This window comes from Phasianus colchicus, chromosome 8 (genome assembly GCF_987193195.1).
Source record: "Phasianus colchicus chromosome 8, bPhaCol1.hap1.1, whole genome shotgun sequence".
NCBI lineage: Eukaryota > Metazoa > Chordata > Aves > Galliformes > Phasianidae > Phasianus > Phasianus colchicus.
Window position 1 is genome coordinate 25,249,020 of NC_143443.1, and position 19,192 is coordinate 25,268,211.

Consider the following 19,192-nt stretch of genomic DNA (forward strand, 5'->3'; position numbering starts at 1 on the left):
AGGATTGGAAATGAGGAATTTTGCATGAAAGCTTGGACATAGATTGTAAAGCAGTAAAATGTGAATGACAGCAAGTAAAAGTAGTAAAAGAACATCTCTTAAGAAAGTAAGAGAATATGTGATTAACAAACACTATCCAATTCTCATATTAGTCCATATGAAAGCAAAAATATTTTTACACCAGTACCATGACAGAGTCATGGTGTCTGTACAATAGCCCAGAACAAGCTTCCAAAGTACATTTCAGAAGCTTCTATTTCTGACATTCTCAGTTTTCTCAGCTTCAGATCTAGCATTTTAGATCGGAGCCTTCCAGTGCATTGACTTCTTACTTCCTCCAGGAGTTAATGAAATCGCTTTTACATGAAGGCATTTTTCACAATTAGTGGAATTCTAGATTTCCTACAGTAGAGGAACTGTTAGGTCATGTCCTGAACTGGTGATTGAGCATCTGGTGAAGGGGTGTGGCTGGCCCAGGGAGCACAGGCAAACTGTTTGCACCTGGGTTCCCCATGTGAACAGGAGAGGACCCACAGTGGAACCCCCCTCATATAAGGGCCAGCCACTGAATAGAGAACATCTCTTGGATCTGGGCTGCTTCCTGAGATGGAGTGTTGCATAGCTAGAGAGCATCTTTGCTAGTTGGGTGAGTTTAACTCTTTTTTCTATATATGACTATAGGGGCTTACCTATAGGTATTTTGCTTGGTATTTCTAAGAACCTATCAGAAGATTTTGCTTCTTTGTGGATAGAACATCTGTATGTGTACAGTCTGATGTCAGTAGGGGCTGTTATGGCTATGTAGTTTCATAATAGTTTATTTGGTAGTTTTGGTTCTGTCCTCAGAAAAAAGATTAGATATGCCTGTGACAGCACTGTGTTTGTGGGGGAAGTAATAGTTCCTGGGGGGGGGTAATGTAACAAACAAATACATAAACATATATGAATATACATAGATGCTCCCTTCTGCTAATCTCATCAGGTGGAGGAAATGTTCTCCTCAATATATTAGACACTAGCACCTTCATAACTCATTAGTTAAGATGCATGAAAAACTCAATATTAATAATGCCTCTTTCTTAAACTTATTTTTAAATTCAAATATAAGTTCAAGATTTAAATAGCCTCCATGCATTTATAATATTCTTATTTGGAACTTACAAGGTGGGCAAGCTGGACATGTACTAAATACAAGAACAAATGGCTATGAATGAAATATTAAGAATTCAAAGCCAAAGACACTTATGGAAAGGCATAAATAGAGCATCATTTCAATTGGTCAGATGCCAAATTAAATGTATAAAAAGACTAACAAAATTAAATCGGAACAGAAAATGTTATTAAAAATTAAGCTAACAAAGTATGTATATGTGTTTCTGATTTCATGATTATCTGAGGGATATTTTTGGGGGGGGGAGGGGATGGGAAGGGTTAGTTTCACAGGTGAGTGATAGTTCTGCAAGTCAAAATAACAGGATGATCTGACCGTCATCTAACAAAAAAAGTAAATGATGTAAAATGTATCATTTTCATATCATGCTAGTGACACAATTGTACCACTTGAACAAGTTATTTTGAGAAGGACTTAAGCAGCACTGTTGGAGACTAGATGTGGAGAGGATACTTTCATCTTCATTTTGGAAGCTCTGCATTAATGTGCCCTGAGTTCTATTGTTCTGTGTGTATGTGTTTCACTGGAGAAACAGTTCTGTAGAGCTCTTGTGAGGCAGTGGAGATTCCCTGGCCCAGCACTGTGGTAAATTGGTAGCACAAATGCACACTGACTGCTTGTGTGGACACCTTGGAAAGCAGTGGTAGGTAACAAGCAGCTGTTAGAGAGCTTGATCAGGAACAGATCAGTGTGGAGATATGTAGAGCTCTTAGTGTGCAAGAGCACTCATACATGGTGGATCATCCTGCATAACTTATTCCAGCACAAGTTGATGTTGAGACATGCTCATCAGAAAAGAGAAGAGTCTGTCATCAGGGACAATTAAATACAGATTGTTAAGAATTACTCTCTCTAACTTCTTGATTAATAGACATTTTCATCTTAAATTGGATGGAAATCCAAGGAACCATTTTTGGATGCATTTATCTTTCTGACACAAACTCAACATTTTTCATCGAAACAGCTTTGATTTCTGTTGATCATTGATTCTTTTTTTTCCAAATGAAATTACCCCACTTGCAACTAGATGTTCTTACAGCTTTACTTAAAGTAGGGGCTGGCCACTGTTGATTGTAAGACTTTATTAAACTTTTCTTACAACACTATGATACCTGCTCATGGAAACACCACTGCATGTCATATAGCACTTATACAGTAACCGCCACCACCTTTGCATCACAAAAGCATCCACTGGGATGCTTGTGTTCAGTGGAAAACCTCAGGAAGTATTTTAGTGGTAATCACTTCGACGTCATTTTGAATGACAGAATGAAGAACTATCTGTTGGGTCTTTCACAGATTATGCCTTAGAGATGCCTTCACCTCTTTCCAGGTAAAGCTATCTCATGGCTTCTTATCCAAAGAGTAAGATCTGGGGGAAACCCTGCCTCTCCAGAAGAAGCTGACAGCTTCTCCTTGGCAGCCTGCAATCGTATCTGAGCCTGGGGCCACACAGCAGTTTGTGCATCACAACACATCACCAGTTCAGCTGACAGCAGGACCTGGGGTGAAGCCAATCTGCAAATGTCTGTTTCAGGCAGAGACACTAAAAGGCTTTGGTATTATCCTCTGCATCCTAGCAGAGAGGCTTAGTGACTATAGAGAGGTGGTAATGCATAACTACTGTGCTGTGGTAGGAAGCAATATGGCTTAAAAGCATGGTTTGATTGATATGACATGTCTCTGCAGCTTAGATTAACTGGGAGAAACACAAGGTAAGCTACTGGAGTAGCTGTGGGATTCATAGATGCCCTCAGATCAGCGCAATAAAGTTTTGAGAATCTCTGTTTTGCAGGCTCAATATCTGCACAAGCAGGAAGAAAATGCTAGGTTTGCTGTAGGCATGCGAGGAAGTGTTTCACAAGTTCTGCTCTGATAAGACATAATGGAAAATAAAGCCTAATGAAAGCAAACAGTGCTTCATGTTTTACAGGCTGTCACTTTGCTTGCTATCCAGGAGGAAAGCACCAGAGATTTCTTATGGGAACAGTTTGAGTCTCCAAGCAACTTAATACTGACAGAAATACGCCCAGTAGGATCATGTCCTTCCTTTAGAGATATATCACCTTTCTAGGTTTCCTTTCTGGATCATCAAGGAGAAATACAAATCTATTTGCTCCACAGACCTTCTGTCTACCTCTTCTTGTGGGACATGATTTTATCTTCTACAGATATTTGAACTTCATTTTGATAAGGGGTGGAGGAAAAGAGAAAACGTTTTCAGTGAGCAGCAGAAGGGGAGATTAAGACAGGACTTCCTCTATCAGAGAAACAGGCTGTGCTGGTACCCCTGAGCTTTGCGTTCAACTAAGGCTCCAGCAGAGTTTGAGCAATTTAGCACTTTTCAGGAAGCCAGGCAAACTAACATAGTGTGTTTATTTCCTCTTCCTTTCAGTCCTCCCACACTGGTGCCTCTGCAAAAGAAAATATTGATGAATTTGAAATATGCACAGCATAGGCCAGGAGTCTATGGCAGTTATCTCATAGCGTGCTGTTTCTGGGGCTATTTCCTTATTCTTAGCCTTTCTCTTACTTTTGGAGGAGGGCATGTGAATTTGCCACCAAATAAGGGACTTCACAATTACAGCCACCAATGGTATGGGGGAAAATGGCAGAGCTTTCTCTTTCTTTTTTTAGCAAGAAAGATATTTGTAGAAGATCTCAAGATTCAGTCAATGAATCATTTTCCCACTTAAAAAGATGAAAATAATATGCAGGGCCAGCCTGTCAAATTTCTAACATCTTACTGAAATTTCTCTTGATCCACTTATCTTTCTGAAGGTGTTAAGTTTACTTTCAAAGTGTGACATGCCTGAAGATCCCTATTTATGCACTAGATATTTTTGAACCATATCCTTTATCAAATTGGCACAAAAGATAACAAGAAATTCCCAATGGAAGTTTGGGAAAATCCCACCCCTGTTTTCTTGGCTGGCTTGCTGATAGAAATGGGATGGGTGGCCTTGATGGCTGGAGGAGGGGACAGGGATCCAGTAGGGATCTGGTGGCAGCTGGCAGAGGCCCTGTGGCCCATGGAGAAGCTGTGAGGTGGGGTAGTGCTCAGGATCAGCTCAATCTCATACTGGATATGGAGGCTTTTTCTCCACTCTCAGCCTCCATCCCCTTTGTAAGCACAAATTTTCTTTGCCTACTTCCACAAAGTGGAACAGAGAAGAGTAATTTGCAGCTGGATTCCTCTGCCTAAACAAAAATCAAAGAGCAAACCCTTCCCTCAAATGATTAATTCCCACAGATGACTTCAAAAATAACTAGGGGAAGTTTAATCCTTAGTGAGAAAAGGCAAGGAACCAAGAGACCGCTTAGCAAAACCAATTGGGCATCTCTCTTTCAGTCCTTTTGTTTGCAATGTTTCCTTGCAGCAAGAAAAGAATACAGCATTTCAGAGGATATTTCTGGCTCTGTACCATCCAACAGAGGCCTCAGCACAGTCATGCTGTGAGCAACCCACTGGCTTGAAAATGGGTCATGACAGCTGTAATAACGCAACATGCAATGGAACAACAATGAAGCTTGTTTTTTTCCAATATATGCAGAAAGATGATTTATTTTAGTAATGACTGGAGGGTGGGAAGTGTTGAAATCTCCCACTGCTAAGCTGCATACTCTGCTGCACCTTTGTTTTGTCAACAAGAATGAGCTTGGCAACATAACAAAAACTTCCATTTCTTTTCTCCATGCTCTTTTCTTTTTTTTTCCCCCTCTTAAAAATTAACTCCTTTTAACTTCCATGCAGAATTCATATGTACTTGAAATATTGCAGCCTTGTATTTTCTGAAAGGAAAGAAAACAATAACACTTTGTGAAACTATCTGGTAAAAATCACAGCTACACCTTTAAGAGGACAAAGTGTTGGATCACAGTTGGTAGCCGAAGATCAAATACATCTACCTGACAAACTCTTTGAAACCCTAGCAGCAATTCTTTAACATCCAGAACAGACAGTTATTCATGTGATTGCAAATTCTTTTCCTATTGTATCCCCACGTATTAGTCTTTTCTACTTTTTCTGTTTCATTTTACTTCTAAGATTCCAGTTAATCCTGACACTGGACTTCTTGCTTTCCTGGCGAACCACCCAAGCAAGACTGTCTCTGCAATAGACAATTATGACATTAACTTGTATTATTTTTCTGTTTTGAGCAGAAAGATCTTACAATTTTAAATGAAAATAGAGATTCCAACATGATGGGAGCATATCTATCAGAAAAAAATTGATATAAAATCAGTTTGTATAAGCCTATTTTGATGAAGTGTCCACCAAAACAATTCTCTATCCAAAAAACAAAGTATCTTGAAGTGTTTCAGCTATGCCTTGTCTCATAGATGATTCAGTGCCTCCATATGGCTGTTTTCCTCTTCACTTTATGTTCCACAACAGGATGATTTTCACAAACCATGACTCCATGAAACTTTACCATCTTCAAGAGGACAACCAATGTCTCGTGGGAAATACATACTCCAAAAGGAACGCTATTCAAAAGGGGTAAATTTTCTAGGAATTGGTTCAAGATGCCACATTGTCTCACTCAGTGTACTCTGAATTATACTTCACCACTTTAGTTGCTAATTTATCACTATACTTTTAGTAATTTTTACCTGCTTAATCCTTTGCAAAATTCTTAAAATGCTATATCTGACAAGACCATCTAAAACGTTAGCACAATGCTATACCTCATTGTATTTCCTGCTTGTAATTAAAAGAAAAATATTTTTTCTTCTGATTTCTATTTACTCCATGGTTTCCTCAATAAGCAGATGCTAAAATGGGTTCTGTCCTTTCACCATGATGTTGTTTGCCTCCATAATTAGAAATTGTCTCAGTGTCAGCAAGAATTTAGGATTTTCTGTTAGTCCAGAGGATGGGATGTTGTATCTCTTCTTTATTTCTTATTAAAATAATGTTCCATGGATGCCTGTCTGAACTCAGCTGAGTGATGGAAATCTTTTGTGCAAACCTACTAAATACGATAAATCTGAAATTCAGTTGCACTGCATCCTGTTTAGGCATGGTTAGATATCTTTGCAAAGTTTCTTTATCCTTAAGCGATTATTTTCAGAGCCTTTCCAGTTTATCTGGAGCAGAAGCTTCTAATGTAGAAGTCCAGCATTAGAAGCTATGTTAAGCATTTCATTCTATTCCAATATGTTCCTTACAGTATCTCTCAATAGTTTTCAGTCATTTAAAAAATGAGCTCAGCTCAGTCTTCATGCCTTTCAGGTTTTTCTCTCTGTGGTTAGAAGTTTCTGTGATCTATTTCTTTTTTTTTTTTTGATTTTGAATCATTTTGGAAGCTACATATCTTCCTTGAGTGTCTGCAATTCCAATTGGGAAAACTGATAGTTATTCAGTCAATGGAATGTAGAAGAGAGGTGGTTTTGTTTGGTTGTTTTTTTTTTTTTTTGCTGGTTGAAGGCCAGGGAAGGGAATGTAGGAAAGAATAATCTTAGAAGTTAGGATTTTCTAAGCCTAGAAAATTTGGGGACTGAGTATGAAGGAGGAAGGGACAGCTGAAGGACAGGACTGTGTGTGTGTGTGTGTGTGTGTGTGTGTGTGTGTGTGTGTGTGTGTAATTGCAGGCCAGAAATAGGGACAGAGCAAAGGACTAGGAGGTGAAGGAAAGACAAAAGTGATAGAAGGGCGTATTTGAAAGCTTAAGGGGCGAGAGGAAAAACAAAGAGAAATTAAGGGAAATATCCTCTCCTCAATCTGTCGTCTTCCTTATGTTACCTGGAAGAAAATTGATGGGAAGGAGTATCCTGTGTTCTCTGCCCATGTCCTTGAAGGCTATGTGCCCACATGAAGTGTATCCAGATGTTATCTAATTTTCAGGCTGAGACTGATCAGTCTTTGTTTTTGGCAGCCAACTGAGAAGATATTAGGTGAAAAATGGGGAGGTTTCACCCCTAGATGATAGTACTGATAGCACATAAAAAAAAAAAAAAAAAAAAAAACCCACTACCTTAATCTCTGTCCTCTGTAGACCCAACTGCAGTGGGAAGATGCTGCTCTGCCCTGTGCAGGGAGCACAGACATTACCAGCAGGGAACATAAAGATTTATAGACAAATAAACATACTTCTTTGTCTGAATACATAAATATGAACAAGTGAAAAGGAAAATAGGAACACTGCAAGAATGTTACGCTCAGTAGGGCAGACCACTACAAGGGGGTAAGAATGAAATCTTACAGCAAAGAGACTTTACAAACCTGAAACCACAAGAAAGTTTTCTTATGCACAGCTAAACCTAGCCCATATCTCAGCACTATATTGTATTTCATTGTCTTGTTTTCCCTTTGTGCATTTATTTGCATTTGAACCAGTCTAACCTTTGGTGGAGGACAGCATTACCTGTTTCAGGACTTTTGTTGGATAGCATCACTTAAGAATTAATGAGTGCCTGAATGTGTTGGGTAGGAAGTACAGTGATTTTTTTTTTTTTTTTTTTTTTTTGTGTGTGTGTGGTTCTTTTTTTCCACATTGATTTGGAGTAGGTGACAAGGGAAGAACTGTACCTGTGGTTAATTCAACAGGTACAACATATTCTGGGTGTAGGAATAAAAGTGAAGAATATGTTGTGTTGCAGGCTAGATGAAATTGCTTTTTTAGTTGTATCTCTGTAATAAAGGGACAGCCTTGAGTAGCTTTGCTAAATCACAAAGAACCATGCAAACAAGCTACTTCCAAGTAATACTTTTTAACACTGTGGGAACTCTGTGGACACACAGCAGTTCATGTCTAATCCAGATTCCAGCTCTGTGTTTTCTATGAACAAAAACAATTTGTTCAGCTTGTCTTCTCCATTAGAACTCTAAGGAGATGCCCTTGGCTCTAGCAAGTCAAATGATGATTTGCCAGCTTCTCTGAAGCATCTTGTCTGCTGCAGGCAATGGCATTCAGCTACCTCAAGTGTTTGCCCTGTGGTCTCTGACACCCAGTGAAAGCTGAAGGGATGTGCATCTTTTGATCATTATCTCAGTCAGTCTGAAAGATGAATCAACATAAAAGATTTTAGCTGAGATAAAAACAAACTGGAAAATAAGACAGCTGGTTCTTTTTCCTTGAATAAGGAAACTGAGTTGTAATAGCAAAAAAAATCCAAGTATGTGATATAGACATACCTAGACAGAACCTACAAGAGAAGCAATGTATGTGTGGACCTGAGCAGGAGACAATAGGGAAGTATAGACTCATTTCTGGTCGCCAATTGCATAAAATACAAAAGTCACAAAGGCTTATTTTTTTTCCTTACTAACTTGTATGTTAAAATGTAGCCTTTATTTATATCAAACAACAGAAATAGTAGCTATTCTTCTAAGATGAACAAGTTAACTGTTGTTAAAATTTAACATGCATCACCTGATAGACTTCTACAGAGATGATGTTTACATGTATTTATGTTTTTTTGAATTCCTGTTTGGAATGGCTGATGATATCTTTGTGGTCTATACACTCCAGAGCTTTTTATAAGGTAATGCAAAAAGGAAAGAATGTGTGGATGGGCAGCTGTATGGAGCTATCCAAGCTGATTGTGGGGTTGAACTACATTTGGGTGAAGTAAAGTAATGTGGTGGATGTGTGTTTCCTTCTTCTCTCAGTGAGAAGAGGGGGAAACAAATGTGAGAGAAAACATAGTGTGGCAGGTTGGTTCAGGAGCCTGACATCTGATCAAGTCGTAACTCCATTAATTATAAAGCAGTGTAGAAGACAAGGCTATATAAGGTCATTCAGGAGCCCTTAAAGTCTCAGTTGCCCAGAGAATTGCTTTGGTTTCATGGGGAACAGGACTAAAAGATGTGAAAATCAACAAAAACACTTTGTACCATATATTTTAGACACACCTAACACTTTTCAATGCTCAGTAATTTATGGTTGACTTGAAAACAAAAATTACCAGGAAAATATTCTTCATTAGGGTGTTGCTGCTGAACAGCAGTAGTCCTGCTCTTAATAGATAAAAATGGCATGTTTTTAAATACATACCATTACTCTCCTCCTAAATAAAGGGGTTACTTGTTGGGGTGTGTGTGTTTTTGTTGTTTTTTTTTTTTGTAAAAGTGAGTATCCATAAAGCTTTTTAATGTCAGATCTCTTAATTCCCTGGAGGAAAAAGGCAAAAACGAAAAACAGAAACACGGATAACAAGAAAAATCTCATTTTAAATAAGCCTTATCAATGACTGTATTAGCTTCTTGTTTGGTGTCTACATCTTTATTTCTTTATTTCTTCATAGAAAATGTCTTTATTCATATCTTTTCAATTTGAGAGGCTTTTTGTGTATATAATGTTTTTAACTGTCTCAGGCAGTTACAGCAGAAAAAAAAAAAAAAAAGGTGGTTGCATGGAGGTAATTCTTCAGTAGCTGAGACAGATAAATGGGAAAGACCTTGAGGGTCTGCACTGATTAGGGGTCTGTGATGTTGGGGAAATAAGGAGATGTGCAATATTCCTGGAAGAACTTTAAATCGTATGTTCATCCCAACCTACTTTTCTCCCTATTTTTTTGTCTACTTGGTGATGCCTTGATAAGGATGAAGCTTAGAGCAAATAATAAGAAATCTAGCTTGAAGAAAATAAGGCTATGTTATTGGTGGCCTCGATGGAAAATAGTGCCTGATTTTTTTACTATGATTCTTCACTCATATGTACATACTTTATCCTTTCACCAGAAGTTTCACTACCAATGAGTTCCAGACTGGAAGGTTGCAAATAGCTCTTCTCTGCAAATGTAATTTATAAAGGAGTCCTCCCACCTAGAGTCGAGGTGATTCCCTAGTAGTGGGGTTGTTATAGGTACAAGCCCTGTTTTGGGCTGTCTTGAATCAGATGCAAGTGTAACAACTTGTGGGAGGACTGTCTGATATGAGTGTCCCGCTCCTCTCTAACACATCATCCAACAAGAACTGCCTCGCAAATAAGGGCTCTCAAAGCATCCCAAAGAACTCCAGCTGCAGAGTGCAGCCCAGGTTCATTCCAGAAGATTACAGATACTTCCATGTGACTTTATGTACTCCGGCTGATTTTCTGCCTTGGAAGCCAGTGTCATCTGAGGTCTCCTTTTCTATTAATGGAGAGTGACAGAAATATTTCTAGAAGGTTCTGTCAGGCTTGACCAATCTCTCCAAACCCTGGGAAGTATCTCCTGACTGGAAGAAATGAAACTCCCAGGTTTCTCACTTAAGGAGAAGCAGAATGTATTACATCTTTTGTTATATCTCCATTACACTGTGAACCACCTCTTAGGGACACAGTTCAATTTCAACTGCTACTTTATGTCAGTACAAATTGCTTGTGAGAGCATGACTCATGGCACAACTCCAGTATTAAGGAAGAAAAAAATAATAGGCACCTAACATTCATTCATGCTGGAAAGTTGAATGAGAAGTCTCTTGCATACAGAATAGTTGCAGACATGTAACATGTACTTAAACCTGTATTTCTTTGAGTACCAACAAAATCTGAATAAAATACAGGAAATACATGCAAGGAATAAAAAAAGAAAACAACGCAAATAGTAGGTGAATCCTTACAACTTTGCCTATTAAATCACAGCAAATGATAAAGGAATAAAGGAAGAAATGTGATCTGTTTCCTTTTTCAGACAGAGCTGTTAAAATAGAAGGTACTAGGATCAGTAGCTTCCTCTATGTCTCCAGCAAATGCAGGAACCCATTTTCTTAAGAGTTTTTTTTAATTCACTTTTAAAGTCATATCACTAGGAACTTTCATTCTATGGCAAAGGTTATATTTCAGCCAAGATGATTCAGTTCTAGTACACTGAAAGTCTCGGACAGTTTTTAAACTATAGTGCAAGATTAGTGGGAAAATAACACCTGCATTTACATAATTTCTTTTTAATCATGTCTACTTCTTCAGGCAGAATATTACTAATTTTTGTCTATCAAATATTTAAAAATAATCTGAACTGAATGAGCTGTCAAGGCTATTGAAAGAATTGAAAGAGTTAACTTTCTTATTGGCTTATTTTGATTATTTTTAATTCTTCGGATGCTGCTGTAGATAGAAGTGCTACAAAAAGAAACAAAAACGAAATGAAGTAAGAAATACTTGCACAATCAGGATAACTTAATGGATGGTATAGATTTGAATTGGACAACATCCAAAGTATTTGCATGGTCTGAATAGTGGATAGATAAGCACCATAAAATTAAAATGCATTTTTAAACAAGTGTATTATACAGAAAGATTCCTGCTGAGGTGTATAAAATGGCATTATAATAAAAGAGCAGCAGGTGCTAAAGCAAATTCCAGGTTCATCTATGTGTGAAGAAAATGAGCATGTCAAATTTGCTGTTCCCAGTATTACTGGAGAGACTTCCATTAAGGACTGAGCTTTCCAGGCAGAAAAACTAGGAGAAAACCTGTGATGCTCTTCTGCAGTTAGGCACAGGCAACCTGCAGTAAAATGAATCTATTTCAAGCATGCAGAGCACTGACCACTTGCTAAGCCCCATGTGGTAACAGGCATTTCTTCAGAACTGGGGACTGTATGTAGTAAAGCATTTATGGCATTCTGTGATTGATGGCTCTGAACTTCGTGGCTTATACAGCCATGCTCCGGAGATGGTATGCCTGTAGAAAATGCAAAGGAATTTGCATTTTAACGTAGCTTGCCAAGAGCAAGGGTTAAGAGGACTCCTATTCGTTTGCATTTGCAGTGGGCAAAATAAGTGCCTAAAGACGATGGCTACAGCTTGATGTTGTGTGTGTTCACTTAATTTGGCATCTGAGGCTTTACCATTGAAAACTCCTTAGTGGTCTGGTTAAACCACATATCCGCAGGCTCACTAGCGTTTAGTGTGTCTGCTCTTGCTGAATCTCTGCTTTCTGCTGTTCCCTTTCGCTTTCTTCTGTTGCCTATGGCTATCTGCTAGTTGTGTACACTAAAAAGGCAGCAATGCCTCTCAGGATATTTCAGGCTTTTCTTCTTTGCAAGATTAGACAGCTTTCTCTCTGTTCCTTAGCTGGAAGAAACAGAGCTACCCTTTTAGGCTTTTCATCCTTTCAAGGGCTAATGTCTCCCTTGTTTCTTCCCATCTTTCCCTCCACTTGCAATATCCTTCAGAGCAATTCTTTAAGTGCTCTCTTTCCAGAATATGATTAGGTTTTAAAACCATTTATCTGGGTTTAAAAGTAGTGGTTCAGCCTTGGTGTACTACTTACCATGCTACTGTATTTAGAAAGAAACTTTACTTTCAGTGGATAGATCCTTTCCCTTACCAAAATCCTTCTGCTTGAGTTCTACAACTTCTCTTAAGACAAATCAATTGAGAAGTACCTCTTGACGTTGCAGTCTGATTAGCAGTGAAAAATTGAACCAGAGTCCTTTGGGGTGGAGCACGGTATCATGAACAAATCATGGTTATGGAGGCTATATTTCTGGCCTCTCAACGTGAGTGATAAATGGGTGGCAGCTCACTGTGGTGATTTAACATCAGATTTTTCTTTCAGTTTCAATAGGTTATAGGCACTCTGAGTTTTCCTGGAGCTTCCCATAGACACTTCTTGGAAGGGACCATATTTACAGGTTTTATTTCTCATAGGGTAGGGTTTGGCTAAGATAAAGCAAAACTTCTGTGACTTGTCCATGGTCATAGTGAAAAGGCTAAAGAAGAGAATTGATCTTGTGCTCATCAAATCCCAGGAATCTGTGAATCTGTAGTTCTGTGCTTCTTTCACATCCTGAAATCATCTACGTCTAATTGGAAAACTATCTTATCAGAGGGAAGGACCAAACATAACAGAAACCAAGAAAATGATTTCAGCACTAGTGCACAGAAGATCAAGAACAAGGCAGACTTTTTTAAAAAGCAAACCACTCCCTTTCCCTCCCCTCTGCACTCATTTACATGCAGAAAAAAATCCCAGACCTTTCAAACCACATGGATAAAAGATAATGCAAATGAAATATGTAGAAACAGGAAAAAAAACTTTCTGAAGTATGTTTCCTGCTAGCAAGTGGAAGAATCACAGAAACACTTACATAATGTTATTAATATTAACCCTGAAATCAGTTAGATTTCATCATTTTGCTAGTTCTTCATTGCTTTTCCAGACCAACAGAACTCTTCTCTGTTGGTTAGCAGCTTCTTCCCAAATTACCAGCCTAAATTATCTTTATTTTTCCACTACTTTTCTCCTGACCATTTTATTTCTGTTCCACAGCTTCTTCCAAATGAAGCCACCATCCTGGATCTTTGTCAGCTGACAATTTGAGACAGATCTCATTTCAGGTCTGATCCAGAGTCCATCTAAATGGATGGGAGTTTCCAATGAGTTCACTGGGCTTTCCAAGAGAGCCTTTATAGGCCATCCCCTTAGACAAATACATAAGGTCTGTGTTGATAAAATAATGTGCCTGATGAAGTCATGTTGCAGCTTAGACTGCAGAAGCCTTTATATATGTGCTTTTGTTGGCCAGTTCAGGAAGGAGAGATGGGGAGTCAGGAGATCCAGCATTTCAGTAATGTGTAGGATCTAATGGCCAACAGGAAAGCCATTATATCTAAGAACAAGTTCTTCCTTGTGAAGACATCATGATAAAGCCATTTCTGGAATTATTATACTATCATTTGCCTTCATTTCACTCTTCAGCTCACTTGGACACTGCATGAAGCCAACATCCCTGGGAAGAAAACTACACAAAATGCTCTTTTCAAGTTCCTTTCCATTTTTAATGTTAAGTCTAGAGATGGAAACTCCTTGATTCTCCAAAGGTGACATTATCACCGATGATCTTTAACTTTTTTTTCCAAAAGGTAGTGCTTTTTCAGTTACCACCCAGTGCAATGCATCCATTCCTCATTCTAGTTTATATATATATTTTTTTTGCAAGTATTGCAATGCAAAGCTGCATTTTGCAGCTGCAAAACAATCATCTGACTTCTGATTAAAACACTATATGATAAGTCGTCAAAACAATGCATTTCAAGAAGTAAACAAAGCTGTTATGTTGTTGATAGATTGACCAAAATTAGCAATAGTAGGAACTTAAGTGATGATTCATGCAGATAAATTAGGCAATATTAACAAACAAATATTAGAGAGCTGCTAAACCAGCTTGAGAAGCAAGCAACTTGAAAAATCTGGTCATGGTTTGGTACTTAATGCGATCTAAATCTTCTACAACAGAAATAAAAGTAAAAAGTGGGAACTGCAGTTTCTCATTAGTAAAACAGAGATTCAGTAATCAGGAAAGGCACAAATCCTACCCCAATTTAGTGAATCCTCAGCAGTTTCCAAGAAGGGTTGAAATTGCTCTTTTCTTATATAACTACAATCCCAGCTAAGGAGTTGATTTAACTATTTAAATGTTTGTAATCATTAACCTTTCAATAAACACAGCTTCAGCTTATTAAGCTCATTAGCCTGTAACAAATGAAGCTTTTGAACATGCCAACAAGCAAAAGTATAACTGTATTCGGAAAGCAATTAAATGCATTTGGAGAGGATGATAGGCCTCTTGAGGGCTATTCAGTGCAGAGATGTGGATACAGTCTCCAATTCAGGAGCTCTCTAAGCAGACTTAGAGATACATAGAAATCAGTGTGGTTGTATCAAGGGGACACCGTAGGTGTTTGCTAGCTCTGACTTACCATTACTCTTTGGTTTCAGTGCAAGGTGCACTTTCGGTCTTATTCACTGCAGCTGACTCCAGGTGTTACCAAAAAATCAGCAGCCAACTTGCAGTCAACACAGCAGAGTTAGAGAAATCATTGTTTTACACTCTATAAATGAAGTAGCCACAGCCTGCTGGTGGTACAGTCTCCGTAGCACAATTCCTTTGTAAATCCAGTTTTTGACCAACGAGTAAATGTTACTCAGAATGGACAATTAAGGCTGATTCACATGCAGCTATTACCAGAGTGATTATTAACCATATGCGGTGATAATGAAGTATCTAAAGGCTTTAATTTTTCTTTGCCTTTTTTTTTTTTTTTTTTTTTCCAGTGTTGGCAGGAACACCCTTGGAATAGGTCAATTTGTGTTCCATGCTGTGAAGGACCGATTTTCAGTGGTTTGTAAACGTAGGCCAGGTCAGGAAGGAATTCTTGGCTGTATCACACTGCATTTTACATTTTCAGATCATGCATTGCTTTGTTAGAGGATCACTCTTATAAAGATGATCTTGTCACACAGCAGTCAAATTTGAGTTGGGACAAACTGTTGTGCAGATGATCCTTAGGAAGAGAACTACATTATCTTCTGTTCAGGCATTTTTTTAATTTTTTTTTTTTTCCTTTAATTTTTTAATGTTTCCTTTTCTAACTTCAGGAGGTTGCCACTGAGAAGACAGTAGCATTGTTGATTTAAAAGGGTAGACTTCACAAGCAAATTAACATGCTCCATATGTCTGGTCACTGCTGAAGAGCCTAAAACATGCAGCTATTAAATGTAATGAATGAGGAATGATAGATGTCTCACACTCCTAAGCTTGTAATTAAAAAGGAGGGAGAGGCTGTTGGATAAAGAGTGCAGAAAGCATCTTTCAGCCACAAATCTTTGACATAGAGATGTCAGTTGTTCAAAAGAGGTTTTAACATCTCTGATATGAGGACAGCAATGGAATGGAAAAGTAAGCAGAACAAAACACTGGAAGGGCATTTCAACATTGTGTTAGGCAAATGAGAGGATAAATGATGACTGTATATTGGATGGCAGTGGGAGGGTTATAAACATTACAGAGACAATTGCCACTAAATGAGGTGTATCCCAGGCAGCTGTCCTGATGCATTTGGAGACTGTTTCCAAAAGAAAAGATTCTCCCTTCGACACTAAAAGAAAACAGAAAGAACCCTTTCATACAGCTGATGTGCTGTGACTTGCTCAGCAGCTATGTGATTTGAACCCTTCCAGAGGCAGGCTGTGCTCTGGCTGCCTCCTTTTGGGCATGATGGTCATCTAGCATAGACATCAGAGAAACTGTACGAGCAAGCTAGCCTGCCCTGTTTGGCTGGACTTGTATCTCTTATGCTTTTTTGATCTGTATGTGTAAATCTGAGAAGTTCCATGCTGGCCCAGCTCCAGCTTAAAGGTGCGGTTGACCAATGCCTTGCTGCATTACTCTGCTCACAAGAAATACTAGTTTCTATCAATGTTAATTTTTTCATAGCATATGAATCTGTGACTATCTGAGCTTTTTGTATTTCTTTAATAGAAATTTCCAGCTAGCTGATGTAAATGCAGTCCAATCTGAGAATGTAATACCCACATTAAAACTAGCAGAATTCATTTTGTTACAGTTATTAATATACCTATCTTTTCTGGAGCACTTTTCTTTACTAGGCTGCAGAGTATGGGGTCGTTTCTCAGGCAGGGACACTGAGGCAGGAACAAAGCATCTTTATATCTGGGATAAAGAAAACTTGCTGCCTTTGTCTTGGGAAAACAGTGCTACAGCTGACATATGGTTTCTTCATTGTAGTGCAGTGGCGTATCCAGAAAGCACTGCCCCTCTTTGTCCTGTGGGAAAATTATAGCCTAAAACAACTGTGGTTACTACATTAGTAAAATATTCTTATTTCTGAAACTGAACTCATACCTAATATCTTTTCACGTCCTTTTTATGCTGGAAGCCTCAGCAATGCTGACTTTAGGGAGCTGAAAGACTCAGTCTCCCCCATTGCATTAACTTAATGATACTGGCAGAAGTCTTTCAAGCCACATTTCTTTTCCCTTGGTCAGGATATTAATGATGATCTATGGTGCAGCCTCAGGTGATTGCAAGTCCCAAAAATATCTACATATAACAACATCAAAATAAATGAGCAGACAAAGTCTACTACTAAGTTTTACTTGGTTGAAAATCTATTCTGGCACAAGCTGGTAGATGGGATTACTTTTTAAAATGTCTTTTTTTTTTTTACTAGAGACTGAGAGTCACTTCTCTGTAAGATGGAGCTCTGACAGGTAGGTCATCACAACTCATCCCATTACAGTGGAAGGAAAACTATCTGCTATTCATAGCTCTAACAGGAGAGAGCCATATTGATATATGCCTCTGTAACTATGAGATGATCTGGACCAAAAGAGTATTTCAGGAGAGATTTTGTATATGTGCAATATCCCTTTCTGTGAGACTTGTTGCTGCTGTTTGTACAGCAACAGCACCCAGATTTGTCCCACGGCTTTTAGGCTCCACTGTACATACTACAGTCATCTAACAGAGTGAGAACCATCTCTGGGCCAGTCTGAACAAACTGGAGAGAGCATGTGTCAAAAATGGTGCCAGGCCAAAGGCTTCCAGTGCTGTCTTTTGGAAGTCCCTTAGTGGGAAAGGTGATACAGGGAAAGGAAGAAGTCTGGCAGAATCTGTATAGTAGTTGTGGCAATAAAAGGAAGAATACTTGAAATTGGAAAAAGGAAGCATTTTCCTGCTTTATGAATAGTGCTTATAGTTTGAATCTACCATTCACAGGCAAGGAACTCCAGAGGTGTGTTGCTACACCTCACAGTATAACAAGCATGTCACCAAGGTTGGAAAAGATATCATGATATCATATGATAGCCTCTCCCTCCCTAGGCAGCAGAGCACCTGCACTGTCTGGGAGCAGGATGGACGCAGGTTTCACCATCTGGATGGGAGGAGAGAAAGGTAATTGCATGCCCCTGCATATTTTCTTTGAAAACTCATTTTCTTATAGAACTGCCTCCATGAAAATTTCCCCTGAAATAATTTTCTTTCTCTCTTCCCTGTTCTCTCTACACTTCTTTGGCAACTGAATACAAAACCAGTTCAACGCTGGAACAAAAAATGATTTCTTTTCTCACTTATTTTGAGAAATAGAATGAAGGCTTATGTTTTACAGGCAAATCAATTCCCTTTCCCAGCTCCACTTTGTATTTTAATAGACACTAGAAAAATACCCGTTCTCTCTAAACTTGACAAATGCCAACACAAGGTGAGAAGAAACCATTGTTTCTTTCAGTATGGTCTCTCTCTTTTTTTCTGTTATGTAAGTGAAACACTTCTTTGTCCATCACTTGAAAAGTTCATTTTCTTCTGCTGCCTTTCACCCCTCATTCAGATCTCTCAAGCCAACCGTGGCTGTGCAACATAACTGACTCTGGTATAAATAAGAGCTGAGAAAATGGAAAATTAAGAGCTGCTCTAGCCCTAAGGCTAAGTATGGCCCTTCTATTTGTTTTCTGTGCTAGACTTAATACTTTTTCTCAGCTGGGTACAGGAGCTAATATACTGCATAATCAGAGGGAAAACATCATCTTACAGAAATTTCATTTCTTATCATAAATTTCTGCAGATACTGTATATACTGTGTCATAGTATTTGGACAAAATAGGGAAGAAACAATTCAAGTGAATAATTATTTGCAGCTTTAAGACTTTGAGCACTGGAATTGGAGAGAGATTCAATACTCTTCTTCCATCTATGCCACGTTACTTCTGAAATCAAAAGAATTTCCACGTGGAAACTCAATTGTTGAACAAAAGCCTTCTGTCTTGTCCAAGTATTCAGTGATGGAAATTCACAGTCCACCTACGGTATATGTATGTCCATCACAATGGTGTGAAACTGTCTCCCTAGCTTCCTAATGTATTTAGTTCAGGCACTCCATGGTGCCTATACATTCTGCACAATGGTTACATCTGCAGGGTATGTGTTTCTGGGTAGCCTTGGTCTGTGGCAGGCTCTGCAGAGATACAGATTGTGATTAATAACCTATTCACACTATGTCTATTTACTTTTAAAATGGGACATGAGTCTAAAAGAGTGCTGGCCTTAAGCCAGAGAAGTCTCCTTTAGTTGGTAATTTTTCATCATTCATGAACTCATAATTTATCTAAGGTTAAAAACAATAGAGATAAATATTTGGATAAAGATGGCCACAGTAGGAGAGACGTAAGTTTATCTATGTAGCTCCTATCTTTTCAGAAGCTTTTTAAAAAGCTGTAAATATAGTACAGTAAGAAGGCAGTTAGTAAGAGAGAGAGCTTAACTTTCATCATGGATTTATCAATT

The 19,192-nt window shown here is 38.5% G+C and overlaps 1 long non-coding RNA gene across 1 annotated transcript; it reads left to right on the forward strand.

Moving 5' to 3' along the window:
* Positions 1-573: 573 nt before the first annotated feature.
* Positions 574-17,806, forward strand: LOC149917081 (uncharacterized). The gene is made up of 3 exons (XR_016468612.1): positions 574-646; positions 17,082-17,121; positions 17,735-17,806. It is a non-coding gene; the product is annotated as an uncharacterized LOC149917081 (long non-coding RNA).
* The last annotated feature ends 1,386 nt before the right edge of the window (positions 17,807-19,192 follow it).